We start from the raw sequence: 24,207 nt of genomic DNA, 5'->3' as shown, positions 1-24,207 counted from the left end.
GAGGCATCCAGCAGTTTCCTGTCGGGATCAGAGGACAGTCAGGAGTTTTGATGGATGACGTCAGCTGCTGCAGATTTATCTTTTGGTGTTGTGTTGCTTTGACATCCACCTGCACTGACATCATTCTGAGTCTGCTTAGCTCCCCCCCCCCCCCCCGACCTGTTGATACTCCAGGAAGCTTGTCAAACTAACCTGTTAAACTCCTTATTGAAATGTGGTTTTAATTCACAAATAATACAAATGTTTGAAGGTTTGCTAAACATAGCTATATCTAACAATAACCACTTAACTTAGGAGAGCAACCAGAGGAGAGAGAGAGCAGGTGGGGAGAAGTGAGGTATGTCCCCATTGAGATCAGAGAAGTCTTTGACAAGGGAGACCTGGCCATGAGCAATATGCAGAATACTTTAAAGACATTAAAATGATCAGCTAAAACATCAGCATGCAGAAAGCAGGGGCGGTCTGCAGATTGTCCCAAACTGTTAAGGTGCCGAAAACCTAAAATGCCTTCTTTCCCAACTTTTGTTATCATAGGCTGAGTCAGTCGTTTTTTTCTGAAGAGAGAGGACTCAAATCAGACTTTAACGTAAAACTTATGAAGAAAAAAAGCAAAACAAAAACTTACTGTTACAGAGTCCAGGGAGTCCAGGGAGTCCAGGGAGGCCAGGGAGGCCAGGGAGTCCAGGGAGTCCAGGGAGTCCATGGAGATGAATATCCAAAGGAAAACTTCCACACAAGGAGCCCCAATAGAAGACACTAACAGTCAAAGAAACAGTGGTGGTGTTAATCATGGATAGGTGAGACTGGTCAGACAAAGGTGAAAACAATGAGGGGGCGGGGCACACTATCACTAACAGGGTGGCCAGGTCTATGTTTCAAAACCAGCCCAACTGTAAGCATGCCGTGTTTTATGATGGGAAATTAATATCGGCTTAAAAAAAGGTTTCATTTGAATCAGCAGAGACTTCATTAAGAGTTTACCAAGAGAGAGAGAGAGAGAGAGAGAGAGTGGGGAAAGGAGCCACAGGTTGGACTTGAACCTGAATGCCAGCCTGGAGGACTACAGCCTTCGTACTTGAAGCACGACCTAGCAGATAGGCCATCAGCCCCTCCCCCTCCTCCATGGAGTCTAGACATTGGTTGTACAGTAATGGGGCCAAATGTGGGACGTGATGAGTCGGTGGATCTCTGGATTGGAGGCGACTGAGGTGGAGGAGGGTCGTAACCATCAACACTGACGGGTGCAGAGATGAGCGTCAAAGTTTGACTGCAGCAGGATGATTGGTTGATTAAAGTCACGTCAACATCTGGTTGGGTTTGAAACCATGACTCTAACTCTTTACAGGAAAGGCCAGAATCTGCACCATCAGAGTCGCTTGTATGGTGAGCGTGAAGGTTTCGTAAATCTTCACAGAACATAAAAATCATCTTGCAGGCAGCACTTCTGTGTCTTCTTGGTTAATTGATTCTTTCACTCCACACTGCAGACTTGTTGTTTTTATCACTTCCTCCAGATACACAGACATCACCTGTACAAACAAACAGACGCACACAGACAGGTGGCGTCATCTGGGTGACAAGTTGACAGTGAGACAGTGAGTCTGGCTCCAGGGTGGGGGCCGTCTGCTGTCATTTTTAGAACACACACACACACACACACACACACACACACTGATGCACCTGTTATGTAATATTGCTGCAGCCTAAAAGCCTCACAACCTCCTATGTGCCATTTCTCCCGTTGCTAATTGGAGTGACAGCCACTGTGAACGCAGACTTTGAAGTCTGACGATACAAAAAGGTAATTACAGATATTCGAGCCGCGAGTCGGTGCTTCCGTTGTTGCACTGATGCACGGGGGCTGCTCCGTGTTTTTGATTTCTCAAACCGCAACGTTCTGCAGATGTGAGTTTCTGTCCGACAGCGCTGCTGATAAGCTCTCTGAGCTTGTCATAGCTGTGCCCTGGGTTGGAGTTTGTCTACTGTGAAATATCCAAATGTCACTTTTCAACCCTTCCTCCTCCTCCCCCTCGCCGTCCTCCCTCTCTCCCTTTCTTCCTGTCACTCCGTCTCCCTCGCCCCAGCTATCAAAGCTTTTACTGTTTACTTGCTTCAATCTGTTCCCTTCCATCTCCCATTGTCGCTTTCTTTCTCTCCTGTTCTTGCTTTTTTATTGCCATTCTCTCCCTTTCCTTTTGCTCTCTTTGATGTTAGTGCAGCGCTGACACAGACCCACTCCAGACACAGCGCTCCTTGAATGTTAATAGACTTCCCTAAGTTGTGGATGTGTGTCTTTGAATGGCTCCTTATGTTGAAGGGATGTTCTTGGTTGCAGCAATCATATGATCTATGCAGTGTGGGAAGTGATGCAGAAAGAGACAATACAGAGTATATTCATATCTTTCACCTCCACCTATTTTTTACACAACCAAAAAGCCGAGCTAGCTGATTTTCATGGTGAATCTTTAAGCCGCTAAAGAGAGCGGCGTTTGCTTTATAATTAAGTTAAGACTGAAACTGAGCTTCATTCCCATTCTTTGAACATTCTTAATATATTCAGCCTAATCTTTAACAAGTTCTCTGTTGCTCTGGATTTTTGTTACAAACTTAGTTTATCTTCTGGACATCAGTGCCGTTATTTGATGTAGTCGGTGGCCTGACAGAGAGGCACGCTTACTCTACGATATCCATACAATATCCACATAGTCCATGCACGCCGCAGCACACTACGCTGCCGTTGGCTCCCACTCTGATTAACACTCCTGTTTCCACATCACGCACTGCAGTCCTTCTCTGGAGCGTGCCACCAGCGCCACTCCGCTCTGCTCGCTTTCAAATAAGAATCAAGTCTATTTTTGACGGCGCTCGCTGCAAGCACGGATCAAGCTGGACAGACAAGATGGACCAAGACAGGAAGTCAGACTAGGAAACCCCAAAGAGCGTCCTGTCAATTTCAAAATAAAAGCCAACATACAGCCTCCTGATTGTATATTCCATCACTTTATCAACATAACAGCAAAACAGAGTGAACGACAAATCATCCTCTGAGAGACAAAACAACATGTGTGATCTTGTAGTTCTCCTGTGATTTTGGGATCTTGTGTGTACAACTGCTAGTTTCTACACAATGCAAGTGATGAGCTGAGGTCCGCTTCTGGAGCAACGGCGCTTGTGCTTGTAAGTGAGGGGGCGTGGCTTTAGAGTGAGCACAGAGGGGAGGGGGCGGGTGTAGACGGAGCACTGAGGGAATTCTACTCTCAAAATCATGCTAGTTCTCGAAAACTACCTTTCCTTTGAAAGGGGAGCGGCTTTTGGACCTATACCTTGAACAGTTTGTCATCATATTTATGTCACTGTTGCGTTGCTGAACGTGCAGCTGTTGCCAGACAAACCTCTCCCAATTGACACCTTCAACATGTTAAGTGTTTGTATAATAAAAGTTGACTGTATGTGAATTCTCACTTCTTCTCTCTCCACTTTTGGATCATTACATTTTCCATGAAAACAAGTTAACTGGTGGCTCCTTACAGTCAGGAAATCACACAAAAATCTATTCAAGTGTTTATTTTTTTGGCAAATCTTCCACATGACGAGTCCTGTTCCCAGATCTGGTAGGTGGAAAATCCTGGAAGGCACCATGTGTAGGGGCTTTGTCCAACTTTCCTTCCCCAGGCCTCCACCTAGAGACTGGTGTAAACGTTGAGTGGAAACACACAGGCACTCCTTACGCTGTCCTACACACCAAACACTCCGGAACACTGAGAAAGGATCTTAAATTATTGTTAATGTGTCAAAAATGACCATGAACTGTAAATGTTAATGAACGAAGCCTGAGTGACGTCACCAGTCTGTTCCTGCAGGGGGCGCTGGAGTCTCATCGATGGTGGTCTCCATGCTGGAAATACTGTCTCAGTCTAACTTTCAGTCAACCTAACGACAGGCTGAGAGCTGGAGCTGAGGCGGGTTTTAAGCCTCCTGACAAACTGTTACACCGCGCCCACCTGTCAATCATGTCAGCTACACGCCTTATTGTGACTAACTCTTATCCTTCATCAAATCAAAACTGATGAGTCATCAAAACATTCACCCCCCGTACAGTGTGTGTCGATCGAGACATGAGCTAATCAGACCTATATGGTTTTTTGAACCAGGCTGTAATCTCTCTTTTTTTAAAGAGGCTGTTTTGAATGGGTGTGTATGTGACTTCCTGTGCTTCTGCAGCCAGCCTCTAGTGGACACTTGAGGAACTGCAGGATTTTAAACTTCAGCATCGTCTTCACTTTTAAACACCGGGGGTTCCTGCTTGAAGATCGCATACATCCCTGTTTTCAAAGGGCTGCAGTGTGAACTTTTCAGCCTCTCCTTCTTTTCTTTTCTTCAAACCATCTCATCAAAACTGCAAAGAAAGTGTTGTCATGCGTCTTGCTCTGAGAAACCAAGTCGTACATTTTTGCCATTAACAGTGCGCCTGTTTCCCCTCATTTCCACACAATCAGCTTGTCGACTGGTGGCGCCGTGCCACAAACAATGCCAGTCTTTGTGGCTCTTCCAGGTGGGTGATTTATGCATGGCACCGAGCCCCCAAAGCGCCACCGAGCCTCTGTCGTCTCCCTTCTGCCTTGGCAGAGAAGCTTGGCCTCCAATGGGATATAAATCCTTCTCAGACGCCACGGCCAACGCCAGCAAACAACAAACTTTTCCCTCTCTTGTTTTGTTTTCTTGGAAATACCTCAACCTCATCTGTGTTTCTCTTCGACTGGGAAATCAATGCATTTCATCTTCCACTTTCTGCCTTTATCTGTCGTTAATATCCATTGGTTACTTTTTGGCGTGACAGGGAGCTCAAGCTTCTGGCAAAGTGGCGCCGAAGATTAAATTAGTAAGAAAACATCAAACAGCGATTTGGATTGAATTTCTCATGTTGATCGGAAACATGTTGATGCACTGAAGCTACAGTTTTTAGGATATTTAGTTTAATTTGACCGTGAAAAATATAATGATGAGTCAGATATTCCACGAGAGTTTCACTTTTGTCACGCTAGTTAATTAATTTAGAGCGTTATTTACAGCGGGGTCACTCGGGGAAAATGCACATCAGAAGAAGAGGAGGGACCGAATACAAAGCGTTTAACAGCACCAGACAGGGGAGGCTAATGGGTTAACCTGAGGGGTCAGCTGAACACACTCCTAATTGTTCCCATGCCAACAATGTCACACACACACACACACACACAATGTAAACACGCAAAACATGTTTTTTTTGTCCTTAAACACACCAAGAAACATGAGATTTATAGAATAATCAAGGCCACTATTCTACACACTCACAAATACTAACATGCTGTCATGCACAGACACACAAACAGACACACACAAATACACACACACAAACACACACAAACACACACAAACACACAGAGTGCCAGCATGAAATAAAGATCAGGGGTTGAGTCTGTTTTCCTTTGTTTTCACAGCCTGAGTGAGCTGTGCAAAGTGCTGCGCTGTAATCTTAATGATATTTATGACCGGTATGCACGCACGCACACACACACACACACACACACACACACACACACACACACACACACACACACACACACACACACACACACACACACACACACACACACACACACACACACACACACACACACACACACACACACACACACACACACACACACAGGGTTAAAGGGTAGAAGAGTGTGGAAAAAACAAAATACTGAGATGTGGGGAAAAAATGGAGACAAGGGACGCTAAGAAGAAAATAGTGGGTTGCAAAAGAAGAAGGAGGGCGGTGGTTGGAGTGTGCGCGCAGAATAATAGATAGTGAACTGAGTGTGTGTGTGTGTGTGTGTGTGTGTGTGTGTGTGTGTGTGTGTGTGTGTGTGTGTGTGTGTGTGTGTGTGTGTTTGTGTGTGTGTGTGTGTGTGTGTGTGTGTGTGTGTGTATTCATCTCGCTGGGACCAGATGAAGGATTCCTCAGTGTCCGTGGCAATCGACCAGAGCAGCGCAGCTCCAATGATGGATACCGCCGCACTAATCGCTCCTCCGATGCCTTCTGTTTCTCTCACACATACTTTGCTTCACTCTCACTCATTCATTTATCTCTTCCTTCTATTTTCTCCTCCCAGTCACTCCCCTCACTCTCTCCTCCCGTCTAACTCTGCAGCACACAAACAGAAACAAATCACAGATTTAATGAAATTAAGTTGGGAAGGGAGGAGGTGGGGTGGGGTGGTGCCAGAGGGGTGTTTGTTTCACGGCTCCTGACAGCTGCCGCAGTGGCGCACCTCAGCCACCTGACCGAGTCCTCGGCTGGAGATGACTCCTCTTAAGAAAGTTCCCACAGGAATTGTCTTTCAATGCATGGAAAACTGCAATGCTCACCCTAAGGGGAGGATAACTTGTTACGTCAGGGCATGTCTGAGATGGGTAGATCAGTTTAGCATCCATCCTGTAGCAGGACCAGAGGTTGCTGCTTGGTTGTGACACATGCACCTCAAAACGGGAGACTATCCCTTACAGGTAGGAGGGGGGCAGGGGGTCTCCTGAGGGAAGACATGATGTTCATGAAATGGGCGCTAAACTTTGATTTTTCAGGCCCTCAATGAAGCACAGAAGTAAGGACTTGTTCTGCCCTTGAGATAATGTTTTTGCATCCCAGCTTGACTTTAAAAGGACTACATACCAGCCCTTATCTTTCCATAATTGGGTTCTGTGGGATTCAATGTGACCAGCTGGGATTCTGTGGTCCAATACTGGCAGTCCTTGAAATAAAGACATTCAAAAAAGCATTGCTGTCAGTCTCCCACAGACATTAGACTCCAGATTGTGTGAGGATCTTTTTTTTAAGTGTATCCTCGTAGCACAAAAGCCCATAGTTCCTGCAGGACCCCCGAGTGTGAGCTGGACGTCCATGTTGACAGGGGAGAGATGGAGGGGGCGGGAAGAGCGGAGCAGGACAGCGGGTGAGGGTCTCTTCTGATCTCCCATAATCCCCCACTTTGTTTCGGACCCACTTGAAAGCTCTCGCTTGAACAAATACACACTTCTCAAACTGTCTAGCTTCCCAAGACACCTTCCTCACTCCCCCCCCCTTCCTCGTTTCTCCCTCTCATTTTCTCCTCCCTCCCTCATCCTTCTGTCCCAAGACCCCATAGAGGGCCTGTCACCAGCACTGTTTTTCTTCTTTTTATTTTTTACCCTCCTCTGTTTGTTTTCCAAAATAAAAGGCTCATTGAGTGTTGCAGTGAGTGTGTGTGTGTGTGTGTGTGTGTGTGTGTGTGTGTGTGTGTGTGTGTGTGTGTGTGTGTGTGTGTGTGTGTGGATATAGTTGTTTTTGCTCTCACCAGTAGAACCTTAATGACCTGAGTTCCTCTCTGCCCAGCTGTCTCCACTCTGCATCAGCATTTAATCTGCACAAAGGCTGCAGGACCACCCCAATGGGTCTGCACCCCACACACACACACACACACACACACACACACACACACACACACGCACACACCAGGTAATTATGAACCAGGGGAGAGAACAGGGGAACAGTCATCCTTTCCTCTCCCCCCTCCCTGTTTTCTTCGCCTGTACTTCCACGCTTCCAGTCTATTCCCAAGGTTGAACACAGAGGCAATAAGTGTGTGTGTGTGTTTTATAAAAGCAAACTTTGTGAATTATGAGGAGTAGGGGAGGCTGCACTGCAACTTAAAGAGCTGAGTTAGCAGATGGGAGACAATGCACCTCGGGGAGACGATGCAAGGAGAGAAATGAAGGCCTGGAGATCAAATCAAGGCGACGAGAATCTCATTCAGTGCAACACATAGAGGGAGACGCAATAGGAAAACAAATCATGTGCAGGAAGAAAAAGAACACCTTGGTGATTTCTCCTGTCCTCTGTTTATTGTTCCAATGTGTTTTTATAAAGTTCAGGTGTGCTGTTTGTTGGCTTAATCGTGCTTCAACAATGTCTTCAGATGTGCAGCTACAACACGCTCCTGGCTCCAACTGTCGACAGAAAGAGCTGAGGTGAAGAACACAAGTGTTAGGATATCACTTTGCTTTTGTAGTCTGCTGGGGACTTTTGTCATGTCAAGTTCAGAAGTGACACTCATGTTTTTGCAGATTCCTCAGAGAAGACAACTTCTAAATGTCATCACATGTAAGTACAGCATGCTGAGTTAATTATCAATAATCATCTCAATAGATCAATAGCCAATGGACTGCAGACTCTTGGAAATACCAAGAGTGAAGTTATTCTGTGTACACTACATACAAACCCGACACAGGGGGCACGGCTAGAAACAAAACACAAAAACAAAATGTTAAAAAAAAGAAGAGTCGAGGAAGTCTCCGCTTGTGGCAAAGAAACAGCATGCTGCATGGCCTCCTGAAAAACCCACACTGAACTTGTACAACATTACCCCCAATTTCCACATACTCCGTGCGTGGTGCTGTCCGACGAAGCAAAACTATAAGTATGTGAGGATTTGGGGTTACTGTAACCGTTCCCTTGCTTCCAGTCGATATGCTAGGCTAAGCTTGCTGTAGCTACACAGGTAATGTTATTCCTAAAATGTTCAGTTATGCTCCTGTAAGGACCGACTGGGATTCATGCATGCAAAGAATTTGAGAAGTTACTGTTAACTGAGATTTTTAAGGTTTTACAGATATATGAACTCGTGTGTAATTCCTATGGAGACAGTTTAAAGACATCAAGGAGTTCAGGGACTTTTATTCTGAGTGCATTATCACTGCCATGACGACGGCTGATCTGAACCTTAAAGTGACACACGTTGATAGAGCAATGTCAGGTTGCTGTGATGAGAGCTGTGTGTCTGTGACGTGTTACTGTGTTTTGGACAGATTAGAACATTTAAGGAAACGTTTTGGGTCGCAAACGTGGCACATAAAGACACATTTTCACCTATGTACATTTAAATTAACTGTGAATAATTTACCGGCAGCGTGTGGTTCTAGTTATAATAAAGTTATGGTTACATGATTAAATGTTAGTCTACACACACACCTGACAGCAGGATGAATGCATCAATGAATGAATGAATCCATTGGCGGTCCACTGCTGAGAATTGATTAATCACATGTTGAATAGAGTGTGTGTGTTTATGTGTGTGTGTGTGTGTGTGTGTGTGTGTGTGTTTGTGTGATAGAGTTGTTATTGATATCATATGGCCTCCTGCTGCCTCGATCAATAACCGTTTCTCTTCATAGAGTTGTTTTGACTGCATGTGCTGTATGAAACCCATCCGTACACCACCCGGTCTATACATCCCTCACACACAGGAACAAAGCCGCCATCGCTTATTAAAGTGAGCGGTTTCTTTTTGGAGGCTGATTTAAATTCTCTCTCTCCCTCTCTCTGTTACCAAACTGGCTCCACAACACAGCAGAGCATGTTTGCCATTATCTCTGTTGTTTTAACTTTGTGACTCATGCAGAACTTTTATGACCTCTGTAGTCCTACTCTGAGCTTTGACCTAAAAGAAAAACCTGGTAATTTATTAATTTAAAGGTCCAATCAGTGAGATGTGTAGTGAGTGAAATGATAAAGTGACTTTACTGTATGATCAGACATTGAAGAAACATGCTATGTTGACGTGCTGGCTTCAACATAGCAGCCAGTATGTCCTCCTTCTAACTTTAGATTCTGGTCCTGAATGCTCTGGATTTGTTTGGACCAGAGAAGGTAGGCGGTTTTAAGACACCCCCACACGGCCGTTTTGGACGCCCCTCAGTTTGCCAGATATGAGAGCAGTTATCAGGTCAACAGGTGTTGCAGTGATGAAAGCGGGCAAGAGAACTGGTTCAGATAGAAGTGATTGTACCCGACCTAAAAAGCCTCTGCATGTTTCTAATAAGCTCCACGAGCAGAAACGTGCTCAAACTAGGATCAATATTGGAGATGCTTTTGAAAAATGGAGAGAGGTTAGAACACAGAAAGGTTTACAGACCGATGCAGAGCTGGATAAACACTGAAGCTTCAGTTTCCACCACATGACAACCTGTGTGAGCATCGACTCTAGAGAGGAGGGGGCGGGGGGAGACAGATCTCTACAATGTTCAGAATTTAGACTGCAGTACCCATTTTAAACACTAGGTGTTAGAGTTACATATTGCTCCTTTAATGCACACAGCCCCTAAAAAAAAGCTTGGGACACATCTGGTCGAGGCGTTAGACCCCCGCTGACCTGTCAGCCGACCACAGCAAAGAGATGAATAACCCTGAGCTGGACCCGAGTCAAACATGGAAAAAGCACTACTTACATCCACGCTTAGTTCTCACTGTACCAAAAAGCTCCCTTCAGCCAAGCAACACATCTGGAGGGACTGCGTGGCATGTTTTGTCACTTATGATATTCGCTGGTTTACAATCACACACATTTTTGTTATTGCTACCAGCAGGCCTTTTCATAAAGTCCAAAACTGTATTTTTCCTACAACCACATCTCTGGATCTGTTTTCATCTGTTGCCTTCCCGCCAATCAGCATCTCCAGCTATGCACTGTGCAAACACGGAGCTGAAAAAGCGATCCATCACCTCCTGACTGTAACCACCTTGAACCTCTCTTTCCTGTAGTTATGATTGGAAAGAATCTCAGGATTCCTGGGGAGCAAATGGCAGGAGAGGAGAATGTGGAGTTTAACTTAACTTGAGAGGGTATGCTTCCTGTACTTCTCGCTCTCTGTTGGGGAAAACATGTGGATAAAATGGATAGAAGAAATAAGGAGATCGGGCAGAAAGAGAGATTGGAAGATTTGGTGTGAATGTTTGTGCTGGATTGTCCTTCATGGTGGATGATGGATGGTGCTTAAAGTAGTAAATTAACAGATTAAAGGCAGGGTTGGTCATTTCCTCCAGATCCACTTTTTCAGATTTTGGATGAAATTGTCTTTAGGTCCTGACAGAAATTAATAACTCATGTTCTCTGAAAAAGGAACAAAGAAAATCTGTCATCTGTATCAGTTGTAAACCTGTAAAAACTTTGACCAATGTCTGCCACGAGGTACCAATCTGATGAACCAATCAGACGCCTCCCTGTCTCCCTGCTCGCTCTCTACCTCTTGCGTGCTCTAGCCCACACTCAAAGCGCATCACAGATGACTTTAGGAGTTTATACTGAGAGTTTACTTACCGCTGAATGAGACATGAGACGACGTAGTTTCTACACAATGTAAGAGATGAGCTGAGGTCCACTTCTGCAGCCACAGCGCTCGAGCATGTAAGTGAGGGGGCGTGGCTACGCTACAACACGGTAGTCAAACAAAGTGCACCTGGAGCGTTAAAAATGACGCACACACAGCATCAGAGAAGACAGGCAGGCCAGAGGGTTACTCTTTGCACCCTACAAGAAACGACGACCTCAGGAAGCTGAAACTGTGTAAAGTTGATCCTTTCTACAAATCTGAAGAGGCAGCCGGTAAGATGCTAAACTTTAAAAACTTTGGCCGGTTGTTAGCGTGGTTTTCAGCTGCAGCGGTGCCAGATCGGGTAGGGTCTTTGGTAGCGTGCCTCATTCTGTTCATAAAGTGTTTGATTGTTTGTCTATGATCTTCTGTGAGATTAATTTAATTCATAATTGCTGTCACACAGAAGCACGGGGTGATGGCCAACTTTTTAGTGGATTGACTGCCAACTAATCAACAAAGTTACTGTTGAAAAACGAATCTCAAAAAAAGCAACCCAAAGGAAAACGTTTGTGTTTGAGTGGAGTCCAGCCCGTAGAGAAATCAATCCTTTCAAGTTGTGAATCTGCACAGGAAACAGGAAACTTGACACTAAAGCAGCATTCAGGGGGGGTCATGTTTGTCACCTACATGTGTGTCACCACCGCCACTTATCAAATTGTTTGCATACTTCTCCCTGCTAATGATTTAACAGTTCATTTAATCTCAGTAATTTAGCCCTTCATCCATCAAGGCTGCTCTGACTGACAGTGATGAAGTATGAAACGTCTGTCCCATGCAGCTGCCAAGTCCAAACCCTCGTTGAGGTTGATGGATCTCTCTATCTGTAAGGGGGGAAGGGGGAGGGTATGTTGTTTCCACACAGCGCCTGTCAAATCAGCACGGCTGCAGGGGCAAGGAAGGTAACGTATTCGCATTGGCATCCGAGCCCCAGGGCTACAGGCTCAACCTGCTCTGACCCGGGCTCCTGGCAGACTTCGAGAACCTCGACACCAAGTTTCTGACTACAGAAAAAGACAAAGCTGTCAAAGTGAGATTTCAGATCTAAAGAGGTTCAAATCCAAAGAGATGTTTTTTTCTCTTTTTGGAAAAAGTTTGCAGCATGATAACTTTTGACTCCCTGAGTATTTATCTCCTAGACTGAAAATATTTTGTACTTCTTAGCTTTTTAGCACCAGACTGATATCTCTATGTCTGTTTTTATAACAGACTGTAAATATGAATGTTTGAAGCCTGAGTGACGTCACCCGTCTGTTCCTTCATCTCGCTCCACAAACATTTTATGTCCAAATATCTAAAACTTAAGACACCCCCATCAGTCTAAACTAGATTCAATATAAGCTTCTTTGCATTGTCTGACTCAAAGTATTGGCAGACATGTAGCTTAAGTCTCCAGAAAGCTTCACATGGGCATTAGCATGAACTTTCCAGTGCATTTTTTTTAGATTCGCATGTACTGCTCTCTTTCATCATCGTCAGATGCATTTATAATATTCCAGACATATTTCATTGTTTTTGTTGTTATAGCAGCAGTCGAGTGCTGGATAGCTTACATGAAATCTCTAGAGGAACTGAACCTTTCAAATGTTACATGTGTACCTTATACGCGGGAATGTTTCAGTGGTGTTTAACTCTGCTCAAATCAGTAAAGAATACCTAATGGGAAAACCCCCATGAGGCTGACCTCTGGGCCGGACTGTGTTGGATAGTGAAGCTGGAATCTATTCCCCTGCATGTCTGGGGCAACGCTAAATAACCACGCTATGACCCTGGGTCACAAAAGTGGTAAAAACATGAAGGTGTTTGCAGCAGTCTACAGGCTGAACTGCAGCCATTGCAGACAGGCGATCCATCCTGTGTTTGCAGAGACCCAATTACTGCACTAAGACCAGGTCCCCATCACTTTCCCACAGTGAGCATCCCTGTCCAGAGGACAGCTACCAGGGGGGCTCCAACAGCACAGCGGCAGCTCCTGTGTCTAAAAACATACATGAAGGAATCAGAAGGTAAATACTTGTAATGAGCAGACTGAGTTATCATACTGAAAGACGCTGCCTGCAAAAATCACTGACTTTGGCCTTTGCACACACCTTTCATTACTTCACCATCAGCTCACTTGGCTGGTGTGTGTGTGTGTGTGGTGTGTGTGTGTGTGTGTGTGTGTGTGTGTGTGTGTGTGTGTGTGTGTGTGTGTGTGTGTGTGTGTGTGTGTGTCTGAGGTTTGAAAACAGTGTGCTGGAAGTGTGTGCATTCATGCATGCATGTCTTTGTACGTGAAAAGCACAGAGGGGGCTATAGGGAACACATACACACACTTTCTTCCAAAGAATCCACTCCTCTCAGTGAGTCAGACTCAATTCCCCCCTCTCACCTGGGCTCTCTCCTGTCAGGCCGGCTGACATAACCGACCTGGCACTTTGGACTTCTTCAATACACAAGACAACATAGCAGGTTGCATCGCCACAACATGACCTAGAAAGGCGTAAAACCTCAAATACAGGCTTTCAAAGCGCCGCACCATCACACTTTGTCCCTTTCTGGGGCTCTATGGCTCATTATGTCTGCCGCTTCTGTTTCTCCTGCAGCATAATGAGGTGAGGACAAGTCAGAATGTGGACCATGGTCGTGTGTGTGTGTGTATGAGTGTGTGTGTGTAGGCTAAATGCATGTAAGGTGAAATACGGCGGCAGAGTGCTTGTTATGACAGAGTAATGAGTGATACAGACCAGAAGCAAGTGGTCATGGAGAGAAAGAAACACATGCACACTGCAGCACATGACAGATTGGAATCACATGCCTCCTTTAGCCACACACACACACACGCACACGCACACGCACACGCACACGCACACGCACACGCACACGCACACGCACACGCACACGCACACACACACACACACACACACACACACACACACACACACACACACACACACACACACACACACACACACACACACACACACACACACACCTTCCCACACTTAGCAGTAATAAATAGGCATGAACAGACGAATTTTGAAGAACAGCGTTGGAGCTTTCTCTAATGAGAAAGCCAATACTGTAGCTTAGAAGCCAACATGGGACTGAAGTATGTTACTGAGCTTCCAGCAGGGATTAAAGAGACCGAGCTTTGACCTGACAGCGTAGGAGAATGCAGCGCCGCCGCCAAACGTCAAGGTAGAAAAAACTGATCGTAAACTGTGTCGCTAACCGCAACCATTAGGACGTGTTTCAGTGCACACATCAGCACCCGAGCTGCCTCGTTAAAGGCGGCTAATTTTGAGTGACAAGCAGTTCGACACGTGCTCCGCTGAGTGCAAGTCAGCACTCAATATCAATTAGAGAATATCCTAAACAGAGGCAAATAAAGACGTATATGAGAGCGGTATCGACAGAAACTCCAATGAGTCATTACACGCCTGCGAAGGACTGTGGCGGCTCAACCGTCTAATATGGTCGCTGTGCACAGGCGAAAGTCAGTGAACTAATGAGAAGTGAAGGGTAAATAAACCCAAAGTGTGGTGAGACAGGACAGACCGGCCAAACCGCTGCTTTGGTTCTTCTATCGGCGTGAAGGAGGCGGGCGCGCAAATCCAATCTGTCGTCAAGTGCAACGGCTTCCTGCCGCCGCGCATCAAGCGGCAACATGCACGCCGAGACCATATTAAACACAGAGGAAGATCTGACGGTGGTGAAGAGGACTTGTCAGACATTTACATGGAGACAGAATTCCCACACATGTGCATTAGCTTCTCTAAACATCAAGAGATCACTCTCTTTCTCACTCACACACAAATTTCTCAGACGTCGTTGGCATTGGCTGGGAGGACGCGAGTCAAGATGAGACAAGGCAGAGTAGCCGGCTCGCCCGTCCGGGGAGCAGTGCAGGAATGTCAGGCTAAATAAACAGGGTGTCTGCTGGAGAACTGAAGCAGCCCTCCCAACTCCTCTACACTCCCTACAGCCGGGAGGGAGAGAGGGTGGAGGAGTGATGGGGGGTCGAAGCAGCAAAGGCACTTTACATTAAACAGCACTTCATATGCACTCAAACACACGTCTTAAAAACATGCACACATACGAGGGTTTGAGATATATGAGTTCTGAAGGCTGATACTCGTACTTTCAAAGGAGAGGAAGCACAAAGCCTCAGGGTTTCCATAGTATGGTCTCCGTGGAGAGATAATGTGACAGTACACCTTCAGAGTCAAACATCTTTCTGTCTCATCAATGAAAATCAATTGTATTGAATTCATTTATTTAACAGGGACACATGCAAGGAACATTGCTTCTTGTGTAAAATACAAAGTAGATAACATGCATGCAGGGTTCTAGTTGTGGCTAATGTGTGACCCCCCATTTTTCAATCAGTTTGTAAACACAAACTTCAAACTGGGCCCCTCCTCCTGGGCTCATCGCCCCCGGGAAGCTCTCACTCACTGCAGGACGTAGTGTGTACGTTTACTGCTTGTACCTACACTGCAAGCTAATGCACACTAGCACAAACTAACCGCCGGTGTTTGTCACCTGCCTGTCCAACAGGAAGCAGAACAACTCCACGTCCACGGGTAAAAGACAACACAAGGTTCACCCTCGTTTTAGAACCAGCTTTATCCACTTGGTGTTTCTCCTCACTCGGAGAACCTATACTTTCTCTTCTTTGCTGCTACGTCCACGTCAGTCTTATTCGCTGAATTGTATCCACTCCTAAACTCACCTGCTGCGCTGTCATTGGCTGGAGGAAACACACCAGCTCCGCCCAGAAACGTCCCGAGTCAACCAGAATAAAGCAGAACAGTAAAATCCAGCCAGAGGACAGAGTCTCTGCAGACACAGTCACCACCACACATGTACGGAGGCCCAGAAGGGACAATGGAGCAGAAGTCTGTATTTTATTTTGAAGGAAGAAGCTGCTGATTAAATGAAAACTAGCCTGTTGGCTTTCCCTTGCACTTGGAATGTTTTTGATGTGGTTATTTACGAGTGCAGCAGCTCGTGTAAAAGTAAACCAGCTAGTGGATAAAGTGATACAATAAAATAAATAAAGGTTCAAAGAAACACCTGCCGTCCTGCGTACACCCTCAAACCAAAGTCCCATGTGTTTGTGTTTCTACATATGAAAGTGTCAGCGCCATTGTACATCATCCTGTGGTTTACAGCGCACATGAAGGGAGACGGCAGCTGCAAACACACACGTCAGACTGCGGCTCTGTGTTCTATCACCAGAAAGAACAAGTTCACGAGGACAGGGGGAAAGAGAGGAATAATATTTTGTGGGAATATGTCGTCGCAGCTTGACGTGAGCCTTCATATGCGTCTTAACTGTGTTTCCATATCGAGCTGCGATAGCTGGTGTGTTTATCTGTCTCTGTCAGACTTATCAGTGTGTTATCAGTGAGTGTTTTCTTGTTATGGGAGGGGGGGGTCTCCTCTATCTTTAAGCATGACTCCCACATGACTGACACTCTCTCCCCTGCTTCTGCTTTGCGTCACTCTGCCACAAACGGACATATTTAGGCAAAGTGGTGAGTAATAGTCCGCCCGCTACATTAGCCGGGAGAGCGTAGCGGCTTAAGGCCGACACACAAGGCGAGGGAAAAAGCTGCAATAGAGTTATATTTGGATTAAGAGTTAAGACAGGGTGAGTGGTGCTATCCTCCCCGATGTTAAGTGCTCACTAAATACATGCCGGTCATAAAGATGGTTTCCATACAGATTGTTTTATAAAGAGGTAAGGTTTTATTTAGACATAAGGATCAGATGTTGTTAAGTCTGCTTTAATGTTGCATAATGACTGAGGAGTAGTACAACTTTACTTTTATTATGGAGCAATATGTAACTCTACTGGGTACTGCAGTCCAAATTCTAAACATTGTAGAGAGCTGTCTCCCCCCCCCCCAACACAGATTGCCATGTGGTGGACACTGAAGCTTCAGTGTTTATCCAGCTCTGCATCGGTCTGTAAACCTTTCTGTGTTCTAACCTCTCTCTATTTTTCAAAAGCATCTCCAACATTGATCCTAGTTTGAGCACGTTTCTGCTCGTGGAGCTTATTAGAAACATGCAGAGGCTTTTTAGGTCGGGTACAATCACTTCTATCTGAACCACTTCTCTTGCCCACTTCCATCACTGCAAGGCAGGGACACAACCAAGACCTGCTGATAGGTTGTTGGACTGACAGTTCTCAGACTACATACAGAAACCACATATCAAGTCCCTCTTCTAAATTCACATTCAGATATCTTCTTAGAGCGATCTGGAGCTATATTTAGTATAAGTGTTTTTGCTGAAGGACCGAAGAGTTTTGTCTGCTAGATAACCTGTTAAGATGGAGGGGAGGGGGTTAGGGTTATGTCTAAGGGTCATCTTCCTCCAGCTCCACGCCGACTGATGCATGATTTTGACAACGGAACAATAAATGTTGCCAACTAAACTCACGTGTTTCTCTTCAACTATAAAAAAAATAATAATGTCAGCAGAAATACAGATTTTCAGGTTCAAGGCCTGACTCAAAAGTTTGATCTGTGAAGAAGAACAGATGAGCGAAAATGGAAAGAATCTTTGAACTTGAACTTTGTCGAAGCACAATGGATGCAAAGCACCCCCCAGACGAACACACACTCACTCACACACACACATTTCTAAATGAAGTCTTCACCTCCAGTTCGCCTGTGACACATCTTTATGACAGTAAACCCCAGGACGAGGGGCTGAGGTGGAAACATCCTCGAAGCGCACTTTCAGCAGCCTGGAATGAGCAGATAAGCGAAAGTAAGTCAGCTAAAAGTGAATTATGGGAAGAGTTGACATGTAACCCGAGCGTGCTCCTCTGGAGAGACCCGCTGGATCACTGCCCCGGGGCTGCATCCAACAAGGTGAACGGGAGAATCCTAATGAAGCTGTGAGGAATCAATCAATACCAGCTCAGGGAGGGTCTGTAGAGAGGCAGAGAGGAGGAGGGAATGATGTGCAAGGAAGGCAAGACAACAAGCTGGGAGGCAGGGGATGGATGTACGGAGGGAGGGAGGGAGGGAAAGAGAGTGAGTAAGCAGGAAGAAGAAAAAAAGGGGAATATGGTCGAGAAGTAGAGGGAATGAGGAAGGAGAGGGACAGAGGAGCAAAAGGGAAGGATTTACAAAAAACACAAGACAAAGACAATTAACTTTTAAAGGAAAGATGGAAACAGAGAAGACAGAACACATATCTGAAAGAGCGGGATAACCGGAGGAAACAATTGGAAGATGAGTTAATAAAGCAAAAAGAATGACAGAGAGGAGACGAGAAGGAAAGGCTGGATGCAAAGACACAGGAGAGAATGAACGAGCGGTGCATGTATATGAACATATGCATGTGTATATAAATGTAGAGAGAGAGAGATGGAGAAAGAGATTGCATTAGAGAGAGGAGTGTAAGTTTAAATCGAAGACACTTAGAGAAAGCCCATTGATTGTGGTCACGGTCGGCTGGGCCCTCCTATTTGGTTAGTCATCTATTTCTCCTGTATGCTGAGATCAAGCCTTTCTCCTCCATCTCCTCCTCCTCCTCCTTTTTTTTATCTCTCCATCAGACATGACTGGAGCAACTAGACCTGCAACTTTCTATGGAGAGGAGAGCAAAACTTATAATTACTACCTCCAACTTTCTATGAGCAATTCCCCCAAGATCAGCAGGAGCCTTTGGAAGGTTAACAAATCAGCCAATGGGACAAGTGTGTGTGTGTGTGTGTGTGTGTGTGTGTGTGTGTGTGTGTGTGTGTGTGTGTGTGTGTGAGACAAATAATCAAACTTGCACTGAAACACACTCTGATACATGAGGGAGAACTGATACCGAAGTAAATCAATAAACTGTGTCAAAGAGAATGTGGCGCCTTAAACCTGCAATCTCGCTCATGGCCAGCAGGGGGAGACTCCACTAATTGCAGGAGTGTATTAAAATTGATGAGAATTATCCCTACCTCTCAGTTTATTACCTGAGTGAGTGACACACCCTCTGCACACAAGATGATGATTTTTCAGAGATATTCACGGTCTTGGTCTTGTCTCGGTCTTGGAGCACTCTGGTCTCAGGTATGTCTTGGTCTCGGTTATTGTGGTCTTGACTACAACACTCCACACAACACCTCACCCATCATACTTTCACACATGCATGCAACCTTACACAACTGATTTACAGATTTCCGCTTCTCATAATAATTGTTAATTTGATCAATGTGGTTGTAAATAAAAGTAGAAAAGATTTTTTTAGATGAACTCCTCGTTCTCCTCCCATCATTTGTCACTGGCTTTGAGCCGGCTGTGACGAGCGTGCCGTTGATTTTGTACATTTGTGCAGGGTATGCTTAAAACGCCGACTACCCAGGATTGAACAGATGTTATTGTTTATGAGGTGGGTGACAAAAGCGACGGAGGAAACGCTTTACACTCAGATAATCATGAAGCGACTTCAGACAAAATACAAAGTTGAAATAAGTCATGCTAAAGTTATTCAAAAGAGGACCGACACAAATATACTGTAAAAAATGAGGGCTGCAGAAAAGCTAAAACAACTGCAAAGACATCGAACACGCTGCAAACACAAAATCAATAAATACTCATCAAAAACACACGTAGAGAAAACAACAGCAGAAGAGAAAATGCTGCAAATCCCAACAGAAGTGCAGGATAAACGGCCTGGTGCTTAATATAAGAGAAGAAATAATAACCCCAGCGCCCCCTGCAGGAACAGATGTGTGATGTCACTCTGGCTTCATCTGTCCTTAGTGCATGTGGACGTCTGTCACAGCACAAAGGGTTAAACACACTGTCTGCAGTAAGCAGCTTTCTCACATATTGTTATTCTATAAATTGTTCAATTATTTTTGGGGGCTTTTTTGTGCCTTTAATGGTGAGATGGGACAGTGGATAGAGTCTGAAATCAGGGAGAGAGAGAGAGAGTGGGGAATGACATGTGGGAATGGGGTCCACAGGTGGGATTCGTACCTGGGGCACGTGCACTAACCACTGTGCCACCAGTGCCCCAATTGTTCAATTATTAACCTAAATAAGAAACCATGTGTCACTGAGGTCGGGTCTTTCCCGTGTGTGTAAGTATCTGTAGGAATGTAACTGTACATGCCACAGTGGTGCATTAGCGCGGCGTGAGGCGTGTTAACACCCGGTGCGGTGGCATAAAGTGTCGATGAGAGATGATACGGCTAATACGTGTTTATGTTGTGCTAGACAGCTCGCTCAGTGTGTTGTGTGTCTGTGTGAGTGTGTGTGTGTGAGAGAGAGAGAGAGAGAGAGAGAGAGAGAGAGAGAGAGAGAGAGAGAGAGAGAGAGAGAGAGAGAGAGAGAGAGAGAGAGAGAGAGCGAGAGCGAGAGCGAGAGAGAGAGAGAGAGAGAGAGAGTGGGTGAGTATGAAGGCCGTGAAAGTCCTCCATCCAAACTATGCCAGCTATTTCATTCTGTTCCTCTGAGAGCTGGGGCGTCCGTCAAAAAGAGGCTTCAGCTGTCCTCTGCCTCTCGAGCTTTCCCACGTCTGTGTGTCTTTGTACGCGGCGAGATCTGCTCGCGGTTGGGCAGTATCGCCTTACTGAGGACGGCTTTACGCTGATGTGTTTTTCTTCCTTCACAGAGGGTTTTCATGTTTGACTTTCAGCATACACACTAACCCTGGTATCACCACTCCTTAAGAAGTGACATTTTGTGGGCTGGCTCGTCTGCTGTTTGGGTGGCGGAGTTGATATCGATTTCATCCGAGTTCACGGGAAAGCACACGACTCTTCACTAAAGCTTCGGTAAAGGTCATGGTTGCAGGTTGTTTGCATTTACTTGCTAGTGACTTGTCACCTTGGCGCTTACCTTTGTTTAGCTCAGTTTGAAATTGGAGCTTCATCTTGAGATCTTCAATAGTGATGAGTGCAGTTGCTACAGCAAAGCCAACTGTTGAGTCCTGACAGATATCTGCAAGACACAAAAAGATTGGTGATCAACTTGTGCCAGATTTTAAGTCCAAACTTCTATTTTATATTTCTTAGTTTTTGTTTGTTGGTTGAATGAAGTTATCTTTTATTTTGAGTTACCTGGCTGCTCTGCTCTATTTGGTGGTCAAGATGGGGCTTGCTGCTTCTTCTTCTTCTTCTTCTTGGTGTTTTCTGGAGGTTGGCGAACAACGTTTTGGTGCATTACCGCCACCAACTGGTTAGGAGTGCGGCTAAAGACGGGGCCGAGGGTGGAGCCTGGTTTTGTGGAGACGAATCGTACCAAGTGCTCTGACCGTGTGGAGGGTGAGAGGTCACATTTGTGCTTGGTGTTATTCATTTTTTTATGCAGTTCCCCCCTTTGTACACTTGATTCGATCAGCTGGTTTCTGGCTTTTAAACGCCCTGTTACCTGCATCATTTGACTCATTTGCATGTCTTCCTTTGTCAGACACATATTCTAGATATTTGATCAGGTGTTCCTTTTGCCTTGGCTACTTGGTTCATGACCTCAGCACTTACATGAACATTTATCAGCATTTCCAGCATGGCAGCGACTGCCGATGAGCCTCACTCAGGCTTCATCCAGTAATATTACAGTCTGTGGTCACGTCCTACCTTCTGTGTCCCCAAACCCCCCCCCCCCCAGGAAAAAGTCCGGCTGTGAGGAACAAATGTGAAGAAGCAACTCAGGAAGATTTCAGAGGCAGGCTGTCTGACAATGTTGTGCTGATGAATACCACACGGATAAATCTTTAGCTTAGAGCGACATTTTGATGTACGCTGGTCACAGTTAAAGTGCTCCTCACAAACACAAAGTTTACCTTCAGTGTAAATCGTGTCATCCCGTTATCAAAGCAACATGTGTGCAGTGTTAACTCCTGTGTGTGTTTGGACGTGTGTGTTCAACATCCTCTTCCTATACTCTTAATTCACCCGCAGTATTAGCACTATACGTGTGTGTGTGTTCTTCTGCTAATGGTGTTACGTCTAATACGAGTGATTTGTTATGATGGGGATGTAAACTGTGAGAGGAGAGGAGAGACGGGGACGTGGACGCTCGGATGGTGTTGAGAGAGCGTTTGAGTGTGTGTAAGCAATGCATAAGCATGTACATCTGTCCTTTTAGGAAACTACACTTAAGTGTGAGAGAGTGTGTGAGTGTGTGTGTGTGTGTGTGTGTGTGGCTTGTGATTGGAGCGACAGGCAGATGACTCACCATCAGGAGACGACGGGGTTGGGACACATCTATCCGGGGATGATGACTTCATTACCTCTTGAAAGATAGATGGAAACATCCATTTCTTCCACCACTCAGGGTGGAGTGTAAAGCTCTCCGAGGAGAAAACAGAAGAGGAACTATTGAACCATACTAATCATAATACTGAATTTGTTTTTGTTTGTGTATGTGTGTGTGTGTGTGTGTGTGTGTGTGTGTGGGGCTTTACCTACACTGGGCTCTCTGCGGGGCGTGCTTTGTTTGCCGTAGCCATCGATTCGCTCATTGTTTCGACATCCTCCCCGGCTCTTTTAGCGGGGAACGGGGAAAACAGGAGCAATGGATTTGTGATAATAATTCAAAACAGTGCTATAGATTTGTGCAGTAACGCCAAGCTCCCTGGCAGAATTGGGACTTATTGATCTTATACCCATGGCGCTTCTCGTTGGCATCAACAATAGAAAAGAGCTGCAGAATTTATTCCAGGGGATGAAACAAGCCATGCAGAGCTGTTCTTCTCCATCTATACATTACACTTACATTTCTGTGATTCCAGTGAATTTGTCTTTTCTTTAGGATCGGACTTTGGTGAGATTCAACCTGCCCGACCTCCAACATTTTTTGTCCTCTGACCAGAATTTCAGCATGAAAACAGAACAGCAGCCGTGCTGAACGACTTAAACAGAGCGATATTCAAAATGACGCTGCGACATGAAACTTCCCTATTTTCAAGATGGAACAACTGACATTGCTTAAATTTCTTTCCAGATTGATTCTTCCGGTCTTGCAAGTGTTTCAACGACTACTTTGGGCTGGTTTTGTGCTACAGATCTTCTTAGTCTGGCGTGCAGCTAGGAGACTGAACCTCTTATCCAGAACTTGTCAGCTGCGCTCCTGTACGGCTCTGTGCTCTCTCGTCCGTCAACACCCACAGGCTGCATATTCAGAGAGAGGCACGGACACCTGGAGTTGTGAGAGCGAGGAGTTCCCACGGTAATAAGCGAGATAATACGATGTATGTGGTATAAAACTCTTGCCTTGTGTATCTGCTGCAGAGGGACTGATGGAGCTGGGATGCAGTCAGTTGAAGCGCTCGCATTTAATAAAGCAAGAACCTGTGAGCTCTGCTGGACCGAACACGCATCTGGTAGAATTTAACAGTTAAGTTTATTTTTAACGTCCAGCTTTGATTTTGTAATGAGGGCGAGGGATGACTCGTCATGTTTTCTTGTCTTTGTTTTAGGGGTTGTGACGTCTGCTGTAGATTCTTTGTCTGCCGGCTTGTTTACCAGGAAGTGCTCAGTACTCACAGTGCTTTTCACAGTGCTTTTCTGGATGTGTAAAACGGTGTGCATTGTTTTTATTTAGCCCTGCCGCGCCCCCCCCCCCCCCCTTTCATAACTTCGGCCCCCCACCGACCCTAATTTGGGAATCACTGAACCATCGGATTAGCTCAGATGTCCTTTAATAAGTCTGTCCAATAATATATTTAGGAAAGGATCAGATGATTAGTGTGGACAATCTTTACATTCTCCTCAACGCTTACAGAGGCCGAGCATCTTAATGTGTCAACGCTTCCTTATAACACATGGCTCATAATCATTTTGATTCCATGCCTGCTACCTTCGAGGAGGTCGAAAAAGGGACCAGGGAATGCGTGAGGATTCAGAGCCGGGCGTCTCGCTTCTTCAGTCTCGTTGGATTTCTCCCCCTTCTCGCCACTGTCTGGTCCTGAGAATGAAATCAGGCTGGCGGTATTGGCTTTCTGGCACTCTCCTCAGCTCTGAATGGGAAGGTCACCCACAGCGTGGACGAGAGAGATTCA

This window comes from Labrus bergylta, chromosome 11 (assembly GCF_963930695.1).
Source record: "Labrus bergylta chromosome 11, fLabBer1.1, whole genome shotgun sequence".
Taxonomy (NCBI): Eukaryota; Metazoa; Chordata; class Actinopteri; order Labriformes; family Labridae; genus Labrus; species Labrus bergylta.
The sequence above is the reverse complement of the archived record's forward strand: the minus strand, read 5'-3'. Positions refer to the sequence as shown.